Here is a 23790-nt window from a genome sequence, read left to right on the forward strand (position 1 = left end):
ATTTTTGCATCAGGGCAACGCATCTGACCCTCCGACAGCCTCCTCTCCGGGTGAGGTCCCACCTACCCACCCCTGCAGGGCCCTGGAACAGCCCCCCGCGTGCCTGGCTTGAGTCCTCCCAGACTGCCCCCACCAGCTGCTGCTCTGCCCTGCCTGACAGCAACCCAGAGACAGGCCCCCAGGGCCAGCGTTAGCACACCCGGGCTCCGGACCCGTGGCGGGGCTGGCCGCTATGTTAGGGACCCCACATACCAGTCGGGAAAGAGAAGCCGGAGGCTGGGGGCAGACGGAGGGAGAGTAAAATGTTCTGTCCCTGAAGAGCCTGCCGTTAGAGGCGAGAAGAAATTCTTCTGCTATCATTCTTGTCTTTCTTTCTCCCCTAATTAGGAAGAGATGTAAGTTCAACTCTGTTGGGGTTTGTAGGGCACAGGTGCAATCAAGAGAAGGCAGACACCGGTGTTTTTCTCACCCTGCTGCCTGTGGGTTCCCACGAAGACGGTCTGGCAGGCCCTCTCTAAGGGGTGGGGGCGACACCCGTGGCACCCGATTATCCCATTACTTTGAAAGGCAGGCGTGGCCACCTACGTGGTGTTGTGCAGGGCAGAGGTGACAGAAGCTAGCGGGGATTTGCACGTGCCGGCAACTTGGTTCCCCCGGGCCGGCTTTCATTGTGAAACACACACACCCTGGAACATGGGGGAAGAATTGAGCTCATTAGTATGATTGTTTATACTAATCACGAGAACAGCCACAACATGCTCTCCTGTGCAAGAGACAATGACACTCCTGACCCTCAGTCGGGCTGAAGCTTTCTGTGACTCAGCGTGAAACTGCAGGAGCCCCCCCTGCTGCAGGGACTCCCAGCCCCTGGTGGGCAGGGCGTTGGGCGCAAAGAAGCCCGGCGGCTCCCACTTCCCGGCTTTGGAGGTACGGACTCTCACGTCTTCGTCACCTTCGCCTCCTCGCCAGACAACAAAACTGGAGAAGATGGGTGTCCGGCCAACCGAGGTTCAGGCTCTGATCACACCATGTGCTACCCGGGTGGCCTCGGGACCCACGGCTTGACTTGCAGGTCGCCAGGTTCTGCGTCTGTAAAATGGGCCAATAGTACTCACCTGGAAAGATTTCTGAGGATGATGCGGCACGTGGGTGTTCTGCCAAGCACCGTGGTGGGAACAGGGAGGGCACCCGCCCAAGCCGGCCCTTCCCATTCTACTTGGGTGACCGTAAGCAACAAGGGAAGGTATCATTTAATCTAAATAAAGAAACCTGAGTGAAATGATCACTTGCTATCGGTTCTGAGAGTTTCGGATCTCAAAGGAACCAACCGCGCTGGCCTCATCCAGCCTCACTCCCACGGCCCCGGGCGTGCCCGCCGCCATCAGACTGAATCCCTCAGAGAGCCTGGCCAGCTCAGTTCCAGCCGAAGCTCTGAGAGCGACTGTCGCCTGAACCATCCTGGGCCACCGAAGCCAGGGAGGGCAGTGCGGGGCTTCCTGGCTAGCAAGCAGGGAAGGACCCCCCCAAAACGTAACTTTGTAATACATCTCCGGCCACCAGGGTCCATGCCTTTCTAATTCCTACACAGTAGAGGAGTGTTCACGGGGGCACCCTGGCCACTCCCGCTCTTCTCTGCCCGCCTGGAAGGCGTGGGTGTGTGTGCACTGCCCGGCAGTGAGTGCCAACTCCAATGTGGGTGTGTCTTGTGACTCCCTGGGGGAAGGGAAGCGGGAGGGCCTCTTTTGATCTGTAGCATTTCCCAGCAGAGACATGGGAGGGAAAGAGCCCCAAAGTGATAGGGAGACCATGCAGCCACCCCGTAAGCAAAAGGGTACTTCTTAGGAGCCCAGTTCTTTTCCCTGGAAAACCAAACAAGAGAATGAACTACAGTTAACAGCAGTGGAGAAGTAAGTTTGGCTCTGGAAGAAACTTCTAGATTTTAAGACAACGTCCCCATATGCTTGCCTGACTCTCCCGGATTCACAGCCAGTATCTTATTTGATTCTTGTGAAGCAGAGGATACAAGGCACGGGATATTGTTTCCACTTTCTAGATGAGGAAAGGGAGGCACCGAGAGGCTTCGCCAGGGATTATGTGACCCAATCGACGGTATCTCCTCTTTTTTGGAATCTCTTAGAAAGAATAGAGGAGGAAGGCCCTTTGTCAGACTCTCAGTGCCAGGCGCAGAACAGCAGCCAAAGTCATGAGCAGAGGACCTCACCCAGCCCTCACCCTCCGCGCTCGATGCCCAGCAACGGTCCACACTCCTGCCCTGACCCCTTACCTTGCCCATTCGCAGGATTCTTGCAGACTGTTCCAGGGAATCATTAGGTAGGTGTAGGCTGCGATTGGTTGGGCCTCACAGAGAATATTCTCCTCTCAGAGCAGCATACTCGATGCGTGGGGGCGGGGAGGGGGCTTAGGGAAAGAGGGCGAGGTATACAGGACATAAGCTCAGCTTGTGCGAGGTTTAGCGAGAAAAAGAGTGAAATCCTGCCTTGTTTGATCTGGAGCCTTAACAGGCTCGCTACTGTTTAAAGTACACAGGAAAGCAGGATTTGTGAAGAGATGAGAGGGGAGGCGAGAGGGGGGTGACATCTTTATGAATGGTACTGAGGATCCCGGAGCAGGTGCCCTGCTGCTGCGTCCTGGGCCCATGTCCCCACCGCCCAGCCCGGGGCTCAGCACTCTGGCACCCCGGCGGCCTCTCCTCCATTCACCGGACTTGGCCCACACACTCCGGTTTGGCCCGTCAGACCAATCCCTTTGTTCCCAACAATGTGGGGGGCAGAGGAGGCTGCTGCTTCTGCACTGTGGCCGCCCCACAGCGTCTGCCGAGCGAAGGTGAAGCACAGCGTGGGAGACAGAGCAGCCCCCCCCCCCACAAGGGAAGCGTGTCCCTGCCTTGAAATGGGAAGTCTCAGGGTCAGGGCAGGTGAAAGATGATGCTGGAGTAGAGACAGCTCGAGTTGGTGGCGGCATCGGGGACCTCAACTTTGGGAGCTACGTGCAACCCTGGCTACAGACCATGCACCGCCCCAGTGTCACCCGTTGGCAAGCATGAGCCCCTGACCTCTGGCCACCGGTGTCCTCCAGTCACGCAGCGTCCCAGACCCAGCCCCCATCACACTCAAGGCACCCTAAATATATGCGCACACACACTGGCGGGCAGCGTTCCCATGCAAAACGCTGATGGCTTGCCACCCCCCTCCCACCTCTGAAAGGGAGCCGACTTCATGCTGAAAGCCTGCCAAAGTGTGGCTGGCTTCCAGCACCAAAAATACCTCCCGTGATTCGAGGGGCTACCGCCCTGGCATCTATTTGTGGGGCTGGAGCTGGTGCTGCGGCAGAGACAGGACTCCCTCTGGGGATCGGCTGGTGGCCCATTTGGGTTCATTCTCCCCAAAGTCGGCGGCCCACCTTCAAGGGCCTGAGGAGGCCTGCTCAGCCAGACTTGCCCCCTGCAGGAGAAAGACTGACTCACTTCTCCCAGAGAAAACTCAGCTCCATTTCTAGAATGCTGTTGCCCGGTCCTTTACCACTTATCTGATCTTCCTCCCCAAGTCACCCATCTAGTGACAAGAGAAGAAGAGTCCTAGGGCCTGGAATGATAATGCAGCAGCCACAGATGACTTTGTAGGGGTGAGTTTCCAGGAGCACTGTGGCCATGGCAGGGGTGGGTGGGTCAGGGTGGAGGAGAACCCTGTTGAACTTAAAAGGATTTTCTAAAGATGACGATTTGGCATAAGACAAACAGGTGCCCATCCATCCATCCATCGATTCATCCATTCATTTGGTAAGTATTTATTAAGCACCCACGACTTGCCCGGAACTGTGCTAGGCTGTGACTATCTGTCCTTGTGGAAGTAAGAATGGGCCACAAGGCATTGGCAAAGGCTCTGTGAGTCCCCAAGGGCTATGGGTTTGACATCGGCTGGACAGGATGAGGAAGAAGACATTAAGGGCCAGATAGATATCAGGAAACTTGAGTTCCTGAAAGACAGAGATCTGAGGGTATGGAACGTATTGGCACGATTATTAGCACGATTTCTTAAAAAAAAAAAAAAATACGTGTGGAAGAGATCATCATGCACGGTATACAATTCCATTAAAAGAAGAAATCTCATAAACTTATTGTTGATAAATAGTATTTGTAGAATGTATGAATGAATACCCAGTGATCAAAGGGATGTGCTTACTGGAGCACCTTTAAAGACCAAAGGCTCATGTATATTGTCATTGCCGCATGGGGTGTTATATTTAAATACAAACTTGAACTCGAGTTGTCCTTTTTTTAATTCCCGAGATATATTGTCACAATTACGTGCTTCACTAATAAGACCCATGTTTGTTCTAGCCTATTGGGACTAAAAATATGGACAAATCTTTCCATTTTAATGATACGATGAATTCTTCTGGCACTTTTACATGGATCTATTTTAAGTCCACCAAATATCTGAAGATTGAAGGTAGAAATTCCCATCTTACAGGTGGACGTACTGAGGCCCAGAAGTGTTAAGTATGCTTCATCCAGGGCACCGCCCAGTGGACCGGGTTAGCGTTCTTCTGTTATGCTGACCACAAGTACTCCCATCACCTCACAGGACTCAGATCTTAGACCAAGTCCAGTGACGATGAGGAACCTTGGTGACACTGTGTCACGCTGCCCTACCTGTCTTCTCTCTCTCTTCTTTCTGTCTTCCTCTGTCTTCATTCAGGAAGCATAGGGGAGACTAAGGATGAAGGATAGAGTGAGTGGAGGGGTCTGTTTCATTTTATTCTTTCTTACTCTTCATTCTAGGATTTATTTCTGGACTGTGGATGGGGGACATAGTATTAAACAATTATTTAAATTGTATATTAATCTTCCCAAGATGTGATTAAATTGAAGCATGGGGAAGAGATGTGACCCCCCCCCCCCCCGGCCTTCCAGGGTCACACAGCATTTGATTTAAAACCAGAAGGTCCTCATTTTCAGCCTCAAGCTTTATCAGCTGGATATTTTCAACCCTACCTCTGGCTCTCTTGGGTGTAGTGGCCAGACTGATGTTCCATGTATGCAACAAATGGGAGAAATGTTGCTCCAAAATCTTCCACCATCTTCTTCAAATCATATTCTTTACTAAATTGTGGTTTACATACAGTCTGCTCAGAGATAAGAGGGTAGACCAGACGGTCTGGATGGGGAGACAAGATCTACTTATAAAGAGAAATAAATAATAATACAGGGTAACTTATGATAATTGCCTGGAGGGGTGCCAACAATAAATGCTAAAGAAGTTCAAAGAAAAAAGCAGGTATGGATCAGGGAAAACAGCTTAGACAGATTCTGGGTGGCTCCCCAGGACACAACCAGGAGACACTGGTGAAAGTCACAGGGACACAAATTTCAGCTAATTACAACGGTGAAAGAACTTTTGAAGCATTAGCTAATTTCTGTAGATGAAGTAACGTCTAAATATTCCTGCACACACACCCTATACTGTGTTGAATGGACGATTTGCACGACCACCTGTGAGTCTAAATTTCTAACCACCACCAACCCCTTTTTCTAAGCTCCTGCTCTGAGAATTTCAAGCGGTTTCCCTCCAGGGTTTCCGGGAGTGATTTTTTTTTTTTTTTTTTTTTTCCTATTTATACCACTGAGGACTGTGGCCACGAGAGGGCAGTAGATGGAGCTTATCAGAACACTTGAACATGTTGAGTAAACTCGAGTGTGCTCTAATGACGGGCAGGGACTACGCAGATCCTGCGAACTCACTGGGGTCCAGCTTGCAGGCCTCTTTTGGAAAGCAGAGTCCAGGCCCTGCAGACTTACTGAGACTATATGGCACGGAATCAATAGTCGTAAAAGCACCGAGGCATTGCCATCCGGAATCCAGAAACCTCTCACCTTAGGTTATTAAAATAAGTTATCTTACCTCCACCTCTCTGATTCCCCTACCAGGCAAGCTCCCAGAGCCTGAATCTGGAAAGCGCCTCTCTGGTCCGTCCCCCCCCCCCCCCCCCCCCCCCCCGCCCACCACCCACCCACGCATGCCAGATGCCCAGGATCCCTAACAGAGCTGGAAGCTCGAGCTTCAGAGCAAGGCTCATCTTTGCATTATGAAAATAATAATTAATAACAACAACTTCAAACCTCATTTGACAGCTCGTTGGCTTTTTGAAATTCACCAGCAGAGGAAATTTGCTCCCACCAATTCCGAGACCTTCTTCTCAACCTCATTAGCCAAGGCCCTTTCCTCCCCACTCACCCCTCACTTATATTAAAGATGAAGAAGCGGGGTGTGTGTGTGTGCAGGAATGGGGGGGGTGACAGGTGATGCTGGGGGGGTGGGGGGGGAAGCACATCCTCACTGCCCTCACCTACTCTGCTTGAGTCCTGAGCTCCTCACACCCGGGGCTAAACCACCTGAGCTCTCAAGGCCTCCACCCGAATCCCCAGGCCCTGGCAGATTTTCCTTGCCCCCTTGGCCACTTAAGGTGGCCGGCGGGTCCGGGCTGAGCTGGGCGCAGGGCGGGCAGCCTGGCGGCCTCCCCGCGCCAAACCTGATTCTCCTTTGTTGACAGCTGGAGGAGGAGGAGGCAGTCCCGGCGGGCGGGGGCAGGGGCGAGGGGGGTTGGGGCGGGGGGCTGGCGGGCGCGGCGGTGCCAGCGGCGGGCGCGGCCCCGGCCCGGCGGGCGCGGCCGGCAGGGAGAGGGTTAACGCGCGCGGCCTCTATGATAATGAGCTGCATGGTAATATAGGGAGGCCGGCGCTGAGGGCTCAGCCGCCGCCGCCGCCGCCGCCGCCGCCGCCGCCGCCGCCGCCGCCGCCACCGCGGGAGCCGGAGCTGCCGGGCGCAGCGGCGTCCGCGCCAGACTGGAGCGGGAGGGTGGCCGAGCGCAGTTGCTGGGAATTTGTCAGCCGGGAGGGCGAGCGGTCGGGAGAGAGACCTCGCGAGCTGGGGAGCGGTGGGGAGCGCGAGCGCCGGAGCGAGCCGAGCCAGCCCCGAAATAGCTCTAGAAAGCCAGGTTCCCGGAGGAAATGGGACTGTGACCGAACCGGGGAGCAAGAAGGGAAGGAAGCGCCGGGCTTGCTGATGTCAGAGGAGCCCGTAAAGTCGCGCTGGAAAAATCTGAAGGCAGCCGGGGCTCTGCTGCTTCCCCAGGAGAGACATCGCCAGCCACCCCCACACGCCCCCTCGGCGCCTCCGGGTTCCCCCCGCGAGCCGGCGACAGCGCGCCGCGGGGCTGCTGCGGGGCGACGGGGGACTGAGGGGCGCGCGGACCGGAGACCGAGGGGCCACTTCAGGAATACAGATAAGTGGCTGGCGGCTGGACGTGGATTTTAATGAATTTGGACTCCATGTGGATTTGGTCGTCCCCGTGATTGGGAGCTGCGGGCAGCGAAAGGGGCAGCGCGCCACCCTCGGCAGCCGGCGGCCGAGGCGGACGGGCCGAGAGCGGAAGGACAGACCGACGTCGCCGAGCTGGGTAAGCGGCGCCTGGGGCCGGGCGCTCCGAGTCGCCGGCGTCCTCCGCCCCTCTCCCCCGAGCGCGCGCCGCTGCCGCGGCCGTCTGCCTGGTCGGGGTCCCGGGCCCGAGCCCCCGGGGCTCGGCTGCGGCGCGCGAGTCCCCGCGCGGGCTTGGCCACTTTCGCGGGCCGGAACGCGGCGTGCGCGCGGGTGCGGGCGGACTCGGAGCCGCCGCCTCCAGCCCCCGGCTTCCCCGCCGGCCACCGGCTCCTGGCGGCGAGGGCGCTCCGCGGCGCGGCTCAGGCACGCACCTGCTGGCACTCTGCGGCTTTCGGGAGCACGGAGGCGGCGGGGCTGTCCCGAGAGCTGGCGCCCAAAGCGGGCCTCGGTGGCAGGAGCAAAGGGAGCCCGAGGCCACTGTGGCCAACGCTCCATTTGGGGGCGTTCACTCTGGTGCCGGAGTCCCTGGCGGCCGCTGGCTGTTCCTTCCGATCGGGGGACTCTGGAATGGAAGGGGAATGCATCCTCTGCGCGGGGTCCCCGAGGTTCAGGGAGCGATTTCAAGGCACTGAGTGGGGAGAAGTGCTCCATGACCCTCTCCGTGCTCCCTCGTGGTCAAGCACCCATCCGCACCATCCTCTGGTTTGAGCAGCCCGAGAGGATTGGGGGCTGAGGTAGGAGCTTGCCCAGGGTGGGAGAAGCTCCTTACAAACCATTTGAAAAGATTTCCCTCCAAGTGTTCCTTCTTGCCCCACCCCACAAGTGATGTAGGGATCTTAGAACATTCTAGCTCTCTTTCTCCATCCCACAGGTAGTCTCTATAAATGGTACTCATGGTCTGGATGGGCCAAGAAGAGAGTCGCCAGAAACTGCCATTCCAGGACCGTGGCAAATGTCCACCTGTTTGGCATGACCCTTGCTTTAGCAGGAGCTGCCTGCTCAAACTCAGCTCTGAGTGATAGATCATGGGGGATGGGGTGGGCAAAAGACTTGGAAGCAGTTAAGTCAATTAAGAGGCTAGGAATGAGAGCCCCATGAAATGGGCAGTGGAATCTGATCAGGTCTCCTGTAGGAATGTAAGATCCTAGGGTAACAGTGGCATGCCAGAAGCGCCTATGGAAGGGAGATAGCAGGGACAAGACCAGTTTGAAGTCGGGGGGGCTGCCAGCTGGAGCTCGCGGCAGTGGCGTGGGGGCCTGGCAGATCACAGGAACCCACAAAAATTGTGAGATCCATTCATTCCCTTCCTGCTATTCCTAAGCGCGGTGGACAGGGTCTATGACCCGCTGAGTAAGATAGGTATCTGGGCTGGGCTGGGCTTTTAGGACTAGGAGTCAGGTTTAGCCCTCCCCTCCCCACACAGTAGCAGGCTCCTGTCTTGCTGGGCTTCTTTCCCAGACCTTGAAACTTCATTCTTCCCTCTGGGCAGGCCTTGGATTCTGGGGCCTTCAACAGAGCAACAGAGCCCCGGAAGAGATAGCTGTGGCTGGAGGAATTCAGCCATTCCTAATTGAAATGCACAACTTTTGTGCAATCACCCCGGAAAGCTCCTGGAGTTGCTCGCAGCAGCCCTCTCTCCTCTGACCTCCCGGCAAGAGAGGAGAATTCATTAACTTCCCCTTCACCTCGCACAGCACCGTTTGAACTAATTACCTGTGATCTCTCCTCCTTGGCGCGGGGGGGGGGGGGGGGGGGGGGGGGTCTGGACGGGGGGGGGGGTAGTGGAATGAGGAGAGGGGTAGGGAACCAAGAGCAATCTGTCAAGATGCCTTAGCAAGGTTGTTTTTCTTGTCCCTTCTTCCACCTGCATTACCTGAAAGAGATTTTCCCCTCTGTCCGCCCAGCGACCCTCTTCAGGGACCCGCTGATAAAGGGAGGGCACTGCAGGCTGCCCTCTCTGCTCCCTCACTGTCCTCAGCAAATTGCATTAGGACAGGGCAAATTGGCTTGCAAAGCAGTTAAATGGAAATGATATGTGGAGCAATGTGCATTGGGGGTGAGGATTAGCAGGATCCGAAGGGGTAAAGTACCGGAAGGTCTCCTCTGCTGGGGAGTCCCCCCGAAACCCTTCTCTTTAACAGGACGGGAGGATTGGGGTATCCCACTGTCCCGAGCAGGGCAGAGGGGCTGGTTGGCCTTTGAACCCAAGTCCCCATGAAGAGCAAAGGGTGTTGCCCCATATCCGTCCCCTAAAAGAAACCATGTCAGTGCAAGGCTGGCGACTCCCCTTTCAGAGTTGGGCCGAGCACCTATCCCCATCCCCAAAGAGCCGGGAACCATCCACCCCCCAACACACTTGACCATCAAAAGCCGTAGGTGTGCTGAATGTAAAAGTTCACCGTCTGTTAGGCTGGAGTCTGCTTAAAACGAGGTTAAAAAGAAAACCCTCAAAGGGTTTTCTCCAGTAGGTCCCTTTCCCATTTGCAAATACTTGCGATGAGTCCGTTCATCTTTATTTCATGGGCATGTTACAAGAAAACCCACGAGCAGGAGGGGAAACCGGTGACACAGTTAAATAGACGAGGTGCCGGCTGGCGGCAGGCTAAACTCCCCAGCTCAGGTACTATGGAATATTTACACCATTTTGGGGGTGCATAGTCTCTGGCCTGCCTCCTTTGCTACAGCTGCCTCCCCAAAATATGAGCTTTGTTGTGGGGGCAGACGATTCCTGTCCCCAGCAACCACAGCCCCCCCACCCCCACTCCCCAGCTGTCTCTCTGCATTGCCACACAGCTGTCTCCACGCACACAGACTGGGGCCCGATATACTTCCGTCTATCATGGCAAGTGGAGAGGTAGGGAGCTCCAAGCCAAGCCAACCCCCCCCCCCGCCACCCCATTCTGATCATAAAGAGACGAGAGCATTGTGTTACAGTCTGTTAACTACAAATAATTCAGGACTGTCCCCAGGAAACTGCTGGAAACAGGCTCTGAGGTGCTGTCGTTTTGCAGCTTATCTGCACATCCACCCCCATCACTACCACCCTCACCCAGGGGCAGTCTATTATCAATTCATTAGACGTGAATATTCTGTTTCTACCCCTTCACATATGCTCTGTTCCAACAATGATGAATGGAACCGATTCCCTTATGGGAAACAGTTTTTTCACTTAGTTACAAAGATTTCATGCCTGATTAGAGTAAATGAAGGCTGGGTGTGCGTCCACTTCTTTTTTGGTCATTTCTAAAGGTGAGCCCTGTGGAGAAAAAGAAAGACAGTTCTTCCCGGGGTCAAACGGCCGGTTCCAAGGCACCCTGGGAGGGGTGGATGGTAAGAACGAGACAACCCTTTTCTCCTCGGCTTAGCCCTCGGGCTCTCTGGGGCCCCATTCCCTGGCACTGGGGCATATGGAACTTCTTTATCTAGCTCCGCACTGTTCCATCTGGAATTCGAGGGCAGAAATAGAGGCGAGAAAGTTCTTTGTTGGGGGGCAGGGTCCCTACCGGGTAAGAGTGTCAAGGAAGAGGAGGAAGGGAGGGTGAGAGCTGAATGAAAAGGCTCAGGCCTGAGCAGTGCAGAAGTTCCCTGCTCCTATGGTTGGTTAACCATTAACCCCCTGCCCTGCCCTGGCCAGATCTCCAGCTTGGGGGAAAGGATATGTCTCAGAAGCCCAGGAGCCCGGCAGGTGTTCTGTGACCCCCTCTGGCTCAGCAGAACATTTGTTCTGTCTCCTCTTCCTGCTCCAGCCAGAGGCACAGTCCTGGCCTCCGCCCACCCTCTCCCCTCCTCTTCCCTGGCAAGGGCACCCTCTGCCCACCCCCTGCCAGCTGTCCCTTCACCAGGCATCCCCTGTTGTTCGCGTGGCAGCACGCGTGTGTGACCGGGAAGCAGGGGGGATGGTGGGGCGAACTGATGGAGGGGAGCCAACTGGTTCCGCTCAAGACCCCAAAGCCAGAGCTCTAAACTCGGGTTATACAAGGTTTCGAGCATATGTATCAACCCGGGCCGCCCAAGTTCGCTTGGGGCATGGGTCAGGGGGTAGTTTCTGTCCAAGTTCTCCAGGAACACTGGACTGTCCTAGTGCCTCTGGGATCTGGCTGGCGGGTCCCTATGTGGGCTCTTGGAGTAGGCCATTTGATCCCAGGCCACGTCAGAGCTTTTCCAGTTCATCAGACCTGGCGTCTTGAACTTCAGGAAAACAAACAAACAAACAAAACAAACAAACAGCAGATGAACCAAGCACGCAGACCAGGAGTCAGGTGCACAGGGACAGACCCAAGTCCTGGTGTAGAAACAGTCACAGATACACAGAGAAGCAGGGTGACAGCACAGGAAGATAAGGACAGAGACACTGACAGTGTGAACGGAGCACCAAGAGCTGAGAGCAAACACACAAAACAAGTGGGAAAGACCCGTCCAGTTGAGGCAGAAGGGATTTCTTCTGTCTTCCCAGGCAAGGGGAGGCTCTGTCTGGGCAGCCATGGGAAGCTGAAGTAGCAGGTTATGTCCACTAGAGGGGGCGCTTGAAAACCAGGCTTGGCCCTAAACAGTGGTTTTTGTGCCTTTCTTTCTTTTCTTTTCTTTTCTTTCCCTTTTTTTTTTTTTTGAGAAGAAAAAATTAGATATATTAGAGACTCCCAGCTGTCACCACCCAGAGACTACAGCTGGTAGGGTCCTATTGCCAGTGGGACCTCTGGGCCACCATCATTACATGGAGGTGGCCCATCACCGTGTACAGCAAGGGAGAGATCTGGCCCACAGGGTGGGGGGGGGGGAGGGGCAGGGGAAGGGGATGCCCTCTCAAGTTAGCAGGCAGTCCGGTCTGCTGGCTTGCCCGACAAGAGGCTCTTGCCTTTCTTTATCAGCAGTAGAAGTTCTTGGCCCAAGCCTTCACCTGCCTTTCCCACCCCCCTCCCAAAGTCCCCCCCCCCATCCTTCTTCCAGCTCCCTAAATGTGGATTTGCGAGATCCTTACAGATGATGGCAAAGCTGCTCCTTGAGGAGACTTTTTTTAAAAAGACTTTTCAGGAACTGAACGCATGTCAATGCCGTATCGCTGATTTAAACTTGGTCTTCATGTTCTCGGTGGGAACCTTTCTCTGAACCATAATTCCCCCCCCCCCTTTTATTTCAGCAGAGGACAATATGGAGAGGGAGCAGAGTCCAGAGGCTTTGAGATAATAACTGTCTAACAGGAGTATGGAAAAATATTGAAGTTGGAGGATGGGCAGAGGGCCAGGAAGTAGCATCTCTTCAGATCTGATACCAGCCTCTGATATTCCATCTGGGCTTCCCATTGGCTTCTGTTTACCTGGGGTCAAAGGAGAGGGAGGGAAGGGAGGAGAGAGAAAAGAAAAAAGAAAAACCAGATAAATGTATCAGGTTATGAAAGTTTAATCCTGCTTTTCCTTGGCTAAAATTACCTTCAGTATGGGAGATAAAAGGCAACGGAGTTGCCCTCGGAAAGTTCAACTTGTCTTTGAGAAGGGAGGGGTTGGAGGGATCCTGGGGCTCAGCATTACTAGCCCTTGAATGAACCTCTTTCCTCTGTGCCCCCCACAACAACATTCTCTCTGAAGCTGAGCAAGAGTGAGAGAGAGAGAGAGAAGGAGAGAGGAAGGAGGCTTCGGACAGAGGTACCTCCAGCACTCTTCTGCGTGGTCAGGGAGCTCACCTCCCAGGTTATCTCTTCCTATGTTTAAGCACCCTCCCTTCCCTCTGGCTTGTTTAGGGATGGGGGATGGGAGGGGGGTGAGAGAGAACCCCGGGAGAACCCCTCCAACTTTAGCCTTGGTTTTTGAATTGTTATGCCACCAGTCTCGCCCTTGCACTGAACCAAATAGGACACCGAAAGCAGGAATTGGAATCCATTTACGTTTAGACAAATAGAAATCTGTCGCTTGTGCAGTGGTAGGAATGTAGTACCAACAAGTTTGAAAAAGTAATAGATCCTCCCTTCTAGAAACAGTATCCTGCGGGGAGGGGGAATTAACATCAGCCAAGTATCCTCCAAGGAAACTTCAGTATAAGTCAGGATGGAGTTAACAGCGGGGCAGGGGCGGGGGTGGAGGGCGCATCAGGGGAAGTGAAGGCACAGACGCCCGTGGTGGAAGCTTTGGCTCCAGTCCGTGGAAGGTGCAGATTTCCAGGAGAGACTCACGTCCCTGAGAACTGTGGTTTCCTGTCAAGCATGACTGTCTGACATTCTGTCATTCCTCAGCTGCTCAGAACTACCCCTCATTCTCCTCCACGGATTTTAAAACTGACAACGCCGTAGTTTTCTGTTAGTCAACATCCGAGAGCATGATCTCGGAGGCCCCACACTCCCGAGGGGTTTTCACCTTGCATTCTATGCAAATTGCAGCCCTTTCCTGCCTCTAGAGCTGGCAGCATGATGCCGCTGTGGTTCATCAGGAAATGTTATTACTCATCGGTATTCACATGTAAGTGTCCAGAATCCTGCTGTTCCCTCGCCCACTCTTGCCTGAATGAACTCATTAAGTGGATCAGACCCCAGAGGAAAAAACTCGGATTTTATCCCTCCACCTCGGCTGGGCAAGAGAGCCATCTCTGGCCTGTTGGCTACCTGGAGGAAGAGCCCGTCTCTTTTAAGGTTTCTGTCCAGAAAGAAATCAGGGAGGATAAATGAAAGGTGGTTAAAAGGAGATTTCGGCTCTAAGTAAAAACTTTATCCAGTCCTGTGTTGGAGGGTTGTGGTCTCCTCGCACCTTAAAATTGTTCGCGTAAGATCTGGGGTGGGCAGACCCTGAACTGGGATGGAGGGAACAAGGGGGCGTCCTTGGGTTCTAAGAGGCCTTTGATCTAGGTATGCATATGTAAACATATATATATATATTTGTATGTGTATATGATGTGTGTGTGTATGAAGAGAGGAGTTTATGCCCCCAGCCCCCCCAAATGTAAAGAACCACTAGACCCTAGTGCCTGCGGTCTTTTTCTGTCATCAGTTTCTACTTTCAGCTCTGGTTGTGGAAGGGGGTTTTCAGAACTAACCCCGGTACCTGCCCCATGTCCCAAAGTCGTAGGCCGCTCACTCTCAGAGTGAACGAGTAATCCAGGGACAAGGCGGGCTGAGAATGTCAGGGGAACCCGAGTGTCACTGCTCTGGAACTCTGGACACGCCGTTGAACTTCTCTGAGCCGGAGGCAAAGCAGATGTTCCTCCCGTTAAGGGAGAGAGGGAAGGTTCAGGAGGAGAGGAAAAGGAGGTAAACAAAACAAAACAAAACAACAACAACAACACACAAAACAAAACAAAAAAACCCACAAAAACCAAAAAAGCCTGCCTGCCCTGTAAAGGCAGGGGGACCAGAGAGCAGACAGAAGTGACAAGAGGGGATGTTGCTGCTTTGAAGTGGTTTCCTGCTTCATAAAAGCGAAAGCCCTCGGCTGGGCTGGGTAAATATTACGTTGGCCTCTGACCTCCCACCTCCCTTGACTGCTCCCCAGGCTTCCCATTTTTTTTTTTCTCCCGAGCAACAGAGATACCTGAGGGAGAAGAGCCTGCTTCCTCAACTTCAGGGTCCCCAGCAGGAACCTTGGTCAAAGCCCGATGGGAAGACCAGGCTCCTTCCCTGTCCCCAGACACGAGAACCCTCTCCTGGGTCAGCGAGCCCTACCTGGTCTCCGCTCCGTGTTGGCGGGTAGCAGCGTGTTCCAAGAGAGAGGCGGTCAGGATTTCACAGTCACCTGACAAGACTGACCCCCACCCTCACCCCAGCCACCTAGACTTTCCCGACAAGTCCTTTGACATCCTGTGGAATTAAACCCCACACCACCGGGGTTTCTGTTGGGCAAACACTCCTCTGAGTTTTCTCTAGAAGTAAACAAAATTCAAGCCCGCCACCCCACTAAGAGTGACCCCCCAGGGTGTGGAGCCCTTCACTTCTCCGGGCCGGAGAACCCCTCTGGGAGACACTGAGGAAAATGTTGTGAACTGCACGTGACATGGGGAAGCCACACCTGGCACCCTTGCATAGGAGGTTTGGACCCTACCGAGAGGGGTGTCGGAACAGATGGCCAGGAAGGATCTGGTGTCGGAAGAAGGTCCTGATGCACAGGAACAAAGGGCCTTCCTTCACACTTGTCACTTTTCCCTCCTCCTATAAGATTTCTCACCTGCCCACTGGGGCCCACCCGCCATTTGCTCTCTGATTACAGGAGGGAGGCAAGGAGAGCCACAGGAAACTCTCTGAGAATTGGCTCCTGCGCCTTACCCTGCACCTCAGTTTCTCCATTTGTATGGCGGAAATGAGCGCTTTTCATGACTATCCAAGCACCCCCATTTGCCTTTGTTTCTGGAGCCAGGCATAGGAAGATGGTGAGGGGACTTGGAAAAATGACAGTTGTTGCAAATGTGCAAAACTATTCTAAAATTTAGAGCAGGAATAAAGCCAAGCTGGGGACATTTTTCTTCCCTCCCTCTCTCTCTCTCTGAATTTGTTTGGAACTTTCTGAGAAAATAAGATTTTATTTAAAGAAAATGTATATGCTAAAGGTTCTTCTATATAAAAGTAGTTAAAAGACTCAATGGAGACTGGAAACTGACAGGCAAGCCACGTGTATGGCTCATGGTTAACATTTAACCAGTGGGGCTGGAATTTGAATTCCGAATTTGCTACTGCTGGGGTTTTGGTGCCTGCAGCTTTAAGAGTAGAACTGAGAGATAGTATCATAGAACTGGTAAGTTGGCATTTTTCTGGGCGTCACCCTCCCATGGCAGGACAAGGGGAGATCTCACGGGCCCCTGGCCACCTGCCTGCAATGAGGCTTACATCTCTCCTGCATGCAAGGGACAGTCTGTCCTGTCGTGGGACAGACTCAGTATGAAGGACCCTGGCGGGAGCGGGGACCCAGAGCCCAAGCTGGACCGTGAGCCTCAGGATTAGATCCTTGGCTGGTGCTGATCACTGGACAAAGCAGCAGGGTGTCTGCTGAGATACATCGGCTGTCTTTTCTTAGCCCAAGAAGCTCCCCTACATCCAGCTGAGGCACAAGGAGCCGTGGCCCTCGTTGGAAGCGCAGAGCACGGGAAGACGGCTCTGAGAGGACAGGGTCCTGTGCGTTGCCAGCCCTGTCCAGGAGCCTGCTGTGGAAAGTGAGTCAGACAAAGCACCTAGATTTTCTTCTGTAAATCACTTTGGAGAACACAGCTTGAATGACAATAGAAATGGGTGTTCTGTGTAGAATCCCTGAGAAGCACTTCTGAGCGTTTGATAGCTTTCACCCAGGCTCACATCATAGGTGTGATGCCTGAGTCCACACTGGGTGAGTAGATTGCCCTGAGGCACACAGCGAGTGGCCTTGCACTGGCCTGCACGTTCGTGGGGGCTCCTCTGTCCCAGCCCACCCCAGCACTCTTGAACTGCCCGCTTAGCCACGTTCTCTTCCCGTCTCTCAGTCCCCAGCTGTGCCCAGCGACCTCCCCACTCTGTCTTGGGTTGGAGCAGGCAGGTGCCTCACGGTGCAGCTCTAGTCCCTGAGAACCCACGTCTGCCCTCCTCTGCTGGTTCCGGGACACCCGGACCACCTCTCCGCGGTGCTGCGCCATGTGGTGTATGTAGAAAGCCCCCCCCATCTTCAGTGGCTCCGACCGGCTTTCTTCCATCCACCGCAAGCCTTGCTTTGCACAGTCAATGGCTCTGGCAAGGCCGAGCCGCCCCTCCCTCCCCGAGAGGCACTGTGGGCACTGTTTGTGTCTCAGTCTCTATAGACTCAGCATTGACAACTTGAAGAGGGTGAGACAATGACCAAAGCAGCTGCCCGCAGACTGTGCTGGCTGGGACACGGCCGGGGAGCGTCAGGCCGGCCAGAGTTTGTGTACCCTGCACCTGTGAGCTTTCTCAGGCAGCCACGGCCAACGCACAGGGGGAACTGGGATCCAGAGGCCCTGGTCCAGGCCACCTGATTGGCTCCCACCGCATGCCCACAGCTTTCTTGGCCAAGCTTTCCCCCAGCTGTGTAGTCCCTCAGGGCCTGGAGGAAAAAGCAGGGTCCTGGCCCCGGGAAGCAGCGGTTTAGAACCTCCGGACAGGGAGAGGCAGAATGCCCGTCCAGGTTAGAGAAAGACAGGAAGCTTCGCCAGAAGCCTGCCCAGGTAGAAGAAAGGTACATTACTTGTAGAGATTGAAGTTATTGTAATATGATTTAATTTGATTTGAACATGCATTTATTGAATATCTACCACGTGCCAAGAGTAATGGGAGGAATGTCACCGTCCGGGCTCTTGACAGGCTTGCAATATGGCAAGAGAGGCAGAGGGATGCAAATAAATGATGCTCAGACAGGTTGAGTGTAAGTATTGCAGGAGGGTGGCGGAGAGGGAGATTAACCAGAGCCATCTGACCCGGAAGGGGCCGCCGAGGGAGGGGATGAGCCCTACTTCATTTAGGGAATTTAAACAGAGGTTGGAAGGTGACAGCCAGGTCTCCAGAAGGGATTCCTCTGTGGAGCAGAAAGGTATAATGGGTGACGGCTGAGATCCCCACCCACTGGAGTCCCTGTTTGCTGCTCAGTAAATACGATGGAGGAAGAGGCTCCATTGGAAGTGAAGTTGACTGTTGGCCCTGGCTCGGGCTCGTGAGAACGACCCAGAGCTGCTGGCCTTCCTTCCATAGTAAATCAATCTGGTTCTCACTCCTTCGCCCCCACGACTCCCCTCAGAGCAGCGTGCCAGGAAGGCTAGGCTGGGCTAAGCCCTGGTCTCCCCTGGAGCCAGAATTCTCCGTAATCACGTTCAAATGAGTACTCCGTCTCCAAGCAGGGGCAGACCGGTAGGAAGCGAATCTTGGTCAGCTCTCTGCCTGCACAGCTCCGACTTCTAATCGTTGTCATAAGCGGGACGGAAACAGCTGCTCACTCCAGTCTATTATCAGCTTGGTTGGAGACAGAGAAATTTAAATGACAGTACGATGCTTAGCGAAGAAACGAAAGTCTGTGTTAAAAATAAAGAAAACAAGACAGCTTGTTTCATCGAAATGGAAGGGTTATTAAACAGCCCTGAATTAATCAGTGATCTGCCAGGGCTGGGAATTGCAGAGCAGCAGAGGGCCAGGGGAGAGACCTAGGAGAGGGTGGGTGGGTGGGAGAGCAGTCCCAGAGGGGGCAGGAGATGCCTTTGTCTTTGGGCTGGCTGCGGGGACGCGGGAAACGTGCTGGTCTTCAGAGGGGGAGGCGGCAGCTAATTCTCTGCCCCACAGATACGAACAGATAGGGGGCCCCCAGCTACTCCCCTTACAAAGCCCTGCTTCTGGAATCTTGCCATCAGCCACCACCTGCACCAGCCCTGGGGGTTCTCTACCCTGTGCCTTCCCACCAGCCAGGACCGAGGGGGAGCCAAATGGCTTTGTGTGGATGGCCAGATGCCCCCCACCAGGCCTTTTCCTCTTTCATGGGGGTGGGTCCCCAAGAACTCAAGCGTGAGTTAGGCTCCTGATGCCCCACCCCCCCATTCCACAGCACATCCCTGAGGATGACCAGAGTCTTGCCCACCTGGAGGCAGAGAGCGATCCCTGGAGCAGGTGATCTCTCCTTGGAAATCTCAGCTGGTGGCTCTTCCCTCCAACCCCAGGCAGCAGGGTGACATGTTTGACCCCGGGAGCCCGAAGTCCCCCCCCTCAACACATCTAGTTCCTTTGCCAAAATATTCCACCCCAGATATACCTGTCTTCTCACCTGTGAGGGGGTCCTGCTGTGGCCGCTGTCCCTCACAGGCTGCGGGAGGGGTAGGTCAATGACATAGCATATGGGAAATGCTCAATGAACCCTCAAATCACTGCACACATGGCTGTTTGCATTATGGGGGAGGGGGGAACCGGGTCCTGAGAACTAAATGGCAGAAGAAAGGATTTCCAGAGGGCACAAGATGGGTCTGGTAGAGAAACAGACTTGCTCACCCCTTGGCAGGGGCACGCGAGGAGAGGCGGTGGCCAAGCACACCCGCAAGCACACCCGTGTGCACGTGTGCACCCATCCGGGTGTGCAACATGTTGGATCTTGAATCAATCACTCCAAGAGCATTTTCTCTGCTCTTTGACCTCAACATTCTTTCTCCTCCCCCCTCCCTCCCCCCTGCTTCCCTCCTGGCTGTTTACCCTTTTCCAGGCTCCTCTCTCACACCCCATTCATCATCCGGGCCAGATTCTCACTCAGGGAGTTCTTTTCATCTCCTGCCCCAGGTCCCCCAGCGCTGCACCAGCCTGCATTCCCCCTGCTTTCCCTCCAGCACATTCTTCTCCCCACGTCAGCCTCTCTGATAATTGTGCACTTCACTTTCCCTCAAAGTTAGAGCAGGGGTCCTCGATGTCCCGAGGGTCTCAGGAAGTCTCTCTTCTCCCCTGTCTACTCATCAAGGGGCTTAATGCCACTCCAGGTGTTAAGGGTCCTGCAGACCGCGTGCTTGTGCATCTCAGCTCAGACAAGCCCCGTAAGCAGACAGATCTCTTTCGGGAATGCCAACCACCTCCCAGCCCTACATGGCTCCCTTTTATCCCGCTCCAGAGCACTTCCCCTGCTCGGTGTGCATGAGTGTGAATGTGCCTGTTACTTAAGAGAGGCTGCCTGGCAGCTCAGGATCTTTTCTGCAGGAGCTCAGCGTCTCAGACAAAGAGAGGAAAATAATAGAAACAGAAGGTGGGAAGGTACAGGGTGGGGACCCAGCCTGCTTAAGAAGCTTCCCCTTAAAAAGGAGTTACAACTTTGTATTCGAAGGCGGGCTGTCAGTTCAGAAAAGCACTGGAGAGGAGGAGATGCGGGGGAGGATTGGGGAGGGGAGTTTCACCCTACATGCTGGCCAGAGCCGGTCTGGGAAGAGCCCGGAGAACACTGAGCTCCAGCTCAGGGACTGTCTTCAGCATCGTCTCCTCCTCCTCCTATGGGCCAGCTTTCCTCTCTCCTCCTTCCCTCCCTCTTTCCTGCCAAGGGCACCTGGATGAATCACCAAGAGCAGCAGAAGTGGCCCTTAAATCACCCTCAAGGTGAGAGGAAGTGGGGGTTGAGGTGGAAAGCCTGGGGCTCAGGGGACTGGGGAGAAGGGCTACAGGGACCCGCGACACCCAGTTCCTCCCGAGAGGCCAGGACCCTCAGGAGGTTCCGCGGCATAAGAATCACCTGGCTGAAACGGAGCCTCCAGCCTTCATCCCCAGCACACACAGGGCAGCCCTTGCTGCCGAGGAGGTGGTGTCCTTGCACAGTGTTTCTCCAAAAACAGAAACCAGAGTAATTGATGTTTATTCAAAGCTTGTGGGGTTAGCAGAACGCTTTCACATTCACTATCTCATTGAGCCTCACCAACAGCCCTGTGAGGTGTCCTTCAGCAGATGGAGGCTCCAAAAGGTTAAATAACATGTTCAAGGTCACCGAACTAGGAAGTGGTTGAGTGAGACCCGAGCCCAGGTCTCCTCTCTGCACCTGCTGCCTGGCTACAGGCACTGCAGTGAGCTTGACCCCCTGACGGAAGAACCCTGTTCTGAAGCCTCCCTAGGGGAATCGCAGCCCACCCCACTCTACTCTTGATCCCTCTCGCTGTCAGTTGGCCGCTTACTATTATAGACACGTCGTGTGATCTGTGAACTTGTGCAGGTTGTGGCTTTGGAGCCCTCTTGCCAAGACTTTTCCTGCATGAAAAGTTGTGCATCCTGTGCTGTGCATTCTTCACCGGCAGAGCTGGCGCCCCGCCCCCCCGCCCCCACACACACCCCAGCTGATCCTTCTTCGTCCTTCTCCCCACCTCATTCACCTCCCAGTGACACTTGCTCTTTCCCCAGCGGGTTCAAGATGAACGCCAGCCAGGGTCCTTCACTACCTCCACCCGTTATGACAAATGGTTGAGCCCCGTGTGTTAGTCCACACCATGTCTAAGGGCAGACTAGTCGCTGAGAAATGCAAAGGGGCATCCCCGTCTCCCCTCTCCCCTGCGCTCCGTGATTCAGACTGAGCACAGAACGGAGCGAAAGGCATCCTGCTACCCCTGCACGAGATGCTGAAGAGCACGAGGGATTATTCCTGCACTCCAAGAGCCTCTGATTCGATGGATAGGACACAGTCGCATAGCGAGAGAGCCACCCTGGCAATGCAGTGTGTGCTAAAAACAACAGTTGCTGAATGACTTTGGAGGAGAGACAGGCGATTGGGGCAGGGAGGTCCTAGAGGTTTCCTGAAGCTTTGAAGGATGGATGGGGTTTGGATAGGCAAAGAAGAAAGTGGAGACAGGTGTTCCAGGCAGAGGCAGCTGCAGAGGTGAAATTCTGCAAGGTGTCCTGGGGACTCCACACGTGAACCAGTTTGTTGGGAGTGGAGTGCCTTTGGGAGAGGTGGAAAGGGAAGCTGGACAAAGAAGAGCCAGCTTGAGGAGAACTTGAACTTGGGTGCTTGGCCGTCCAGCCTCAAGCCCCTCTGGGCAACCGAGGGGGTTTCCATGGGTGGATGTCACACTCTGGCCATGTGCCTGGCAAAGTGAGACAAGGAATTTGAGGCACGAGGCACACTGGGCAGGGTGTCTGTGGCTGAATTAGCTGCCAGTGGCTTTCAGGGTCCGTGTCTGCAAATAGTCTCCGGGACAGACTGACATGTGCCTTTTTCGGGGAGACGCCACCAGGCTTGCTGGTCAGGAGGCCCACTCTCGAACTTTGGGGAAGCCTGAGTTTTGGGAAAGGACAGTATTAAAAAATGCATCTCGATCTGGCACGAATGGCTCCTTTTCCTGCAGCGAGGGTGAAGCAGCAATGATGGGGAGAGCTCCTTGTTTCTAGAGCACTTCCGTGACCGGCCTTGGGAGCCACCAGGGAGGAGAGAGGCAGGGGCTTCTGCGGGAGAAGCAGGAAGTGCCGGGGACTCAGGCAGGGTGGGGGTGGGCCATTACAGTTTTCCTTCAAGAGGAGAACGACTGGGCAATTTATGGAGAAAGTAAGCGGGATTGAGGGCCAATCCATTGCCTGAGAGCTGAGATGAATGCCTGGGGTTTTGTTTGGATTTTTTCTTCCCTCTCCTTTTCTTTCCCTTTCCCTCCCACTGCTGTGAATCAGAGCTGTGTCATTATTCTTCGAAAACATTACGGTTAATGGCAGCATAATATGCCATTATATGGAGTAACTGTAATTTATTTAACAATTTAGTCAGGCACTTTCTACCCTGTGTCCTGCTCTCCTGCCCCATTTCAACCTCAGAGTTCGTGGCTCTCCTGCCTACAGTAAGGATGGGGTGAGAAGGCAGGAGACACATCTCCAGGCTTCTTGGAAAGGTCATTTGAAATGCCCCTGAAAAGAGAGGTCGCCAGCTAGCAAACCTCTTGCCACAAAACAGCCCCAGAATCCACCTTGTAACCGATATCTCGACCCGTGCCGCCCTACCCCAGCCTGCTCCATTACTGAAATAAAATGGGAGCCTCAGGTTTTGACCTTTAAAATAAAGTACTTGCCCGATCTTACTGATCATTCTACTGATTTTTTTTTTTTTTTTTTCCCAGACCAGCGATAAGGGGGTTTGGTCAAAAAAGTAACATCTAAATAGGTAGGCAGGGTGTAAGGGTGAGGACAACATGGGCATCAGAAAGTCCTGCTTCCTAGCAAAATGACACTGGCCTAGTTAGTCATCCTGCCTGAGATTCAGGTTTTTCATCTGTGAAATGGGTAGGAGAATACCCATCTTGCAAGATAATCACAGAATTCTCCATCGCATATGGAAAGGATATAGCACAGGGTGCCACGTAGCAAGTGGGTAATAAACGCTAATAATAACGTTAGCCCCCTTTTATTATTATTGTTCTAGGAAACAAATGGCACTTGCTGTTTTATGAAACTCATGGCCCTCAGGTTATGAAGTCTCCTAGTATGAATCTGACTCGACTTAGCAAAGCCGTAGCCCCCCTTTTATGCCTAGTCTGCCTTTGGAAGGAGCCTGAGAAGTCCTTTTTCTATCCTTTAAGCCCATAACGTTGACCAGAACAGTAACCCCACTTCTACGATGGTTGAAGCAGGGTCCGGCTTAGAGTCACGGGAAAAGCGGGGTGACCTTTCTAGGCCCCACGCAGTGCAGAGGGCAGTCTTGCTCCGGGGCCTGATGCTCAGAGTCCTGCTAATTCGCAGAAATTCTTTCTGCCCCAGGGGTGAGGTGGCCATGGCAAGGCGTGTTCCTCCCTGGCCATCCCCCAGAGGGGGTTGAAGAGGGCAGAGCCCACGGAAGGGGGAGGGGGAGGGGGAAGGGGTGGCGGGGAAGGCAGCTGCTTGAAATTGATTGCTCCTGTAGTTTAGTTTAGACCATGGGCTCTCTCAGCGCTGCCCGGGTGGCGACCTTTAGATAATAAAGGGAATTCTGGGAGCTTTCTGACAGGCCCATGACATATGGGGCAGGTCTGCGGGGTCAGGCGGTGTATCTCCCTG

At 54.2% G+C, this 23790-nt stretch overlaps 1 protein-coding gene across 1 annotated transcript in view; it reads left to right on the forward strand.

Moving 5' to 3' along the window:
• The first annotated feature begins 7293 nt into the window (after nucleotides 1-7293).
• PLXNA2 (plexin A2) overlaps nucleotides 7294-23790 on the forward strand; it is a 207689-nt gene continuing 191192 nt past the window's right edge. The window contains exon 1 of the mRNA XM_042924603.1: nucleotides 7294-7476. The gene's annotated coding sequence lies outside the window, so the exon portion shown is untranslated. The remainder of the gene's footprint in view (nucleotides 7477-23790) is intronic.

The sequence above is a fragment of the Panthera leo genome, chromosome F3, assembly GCF_018350215.1.
Source record: "Panthera leo isolate Ple1 chromosome F3, P.leo_Ple1_pat1.1, whole genome shotgun sequence".
Taxonomy (NCBI): domain Eukaryota; kingdom Metazoa; phylum Chordata; class Mammalia; order Carnivora; family Felidae; genus Panthera; species Panthera leo.